The 546-nt window shown below is 49.1% G+C and overlaps 1 long non-coding RNA gene across 1 annotated transcript in view; it reads right to left on the minus strand.

The window, feature by feature from the left end:
* Nucleotides 1-546, minus strand: part of LOC311633083 — a 114,888-nt gene that overhangs the window by 110,342 nt on the left and 4,000 nt on the right. The gene's annotated exons all lie outside the window — the stretch shown is intronic.

Raw genomic sequence — 546 nt, forward strand, 5'->3', positions numbered from 1 at the left:
GGGGGAGCTACTGTGCAGTCAGCTTGAGCTGTAGGGAATTCTGCTACCACCCCCCACCTCCAGGTCCCAGACTCAAAAGATAATGCACCTATGGAGGTGGGAGTGGGATGGAGAATCAATGAGGGGGAAAAAGGCCTCAGCAATTCCCAGAATCTGGCTTTTATTTATTTATTTTTTTAATCTTTCTCAATTACTATTTATTTTCATTTTTTTAATTAAAAAAAAATCTTTATATTGTAGTTCAAATTATTACAAATGTTCCTCACTCCCCCCCCCCCCCCGTCTATTGCTCCCCTCCACCAGGTTCCCACCCCCCCCTCTGCCCTTTCCCCACCCCCCATTGTCCTCATCCATAGGTGCACAGTTTATGCTCAAGCTCTTCCCGAACCCCCCACTCCTCTTCCCTTTACTTCCCTTCCATGCCTCTGAAAGGTGACCAGGAAGGTGGGAGAGGGAAGACCTAAAAAGGGAGGAGGAGGAGGGAGGGTCCTGGGAACAGACCCCGCCCTTTGCCCATGTGACCAAGGAAGTGATCTAGTCCCTAGA

The sequence above is a fragment of the Pipistrellus hanaki genome (assembly GCF_964339955.1).
Source record: "Pipistrellus hanaki genome assembly, chromosome: 15".
NCBI lineage: Eukaryota > Metazoa > Chordata > Mammalia > Chiroptera > Vespertilionidae > Pipistrellus > Pipistrellus hanaki.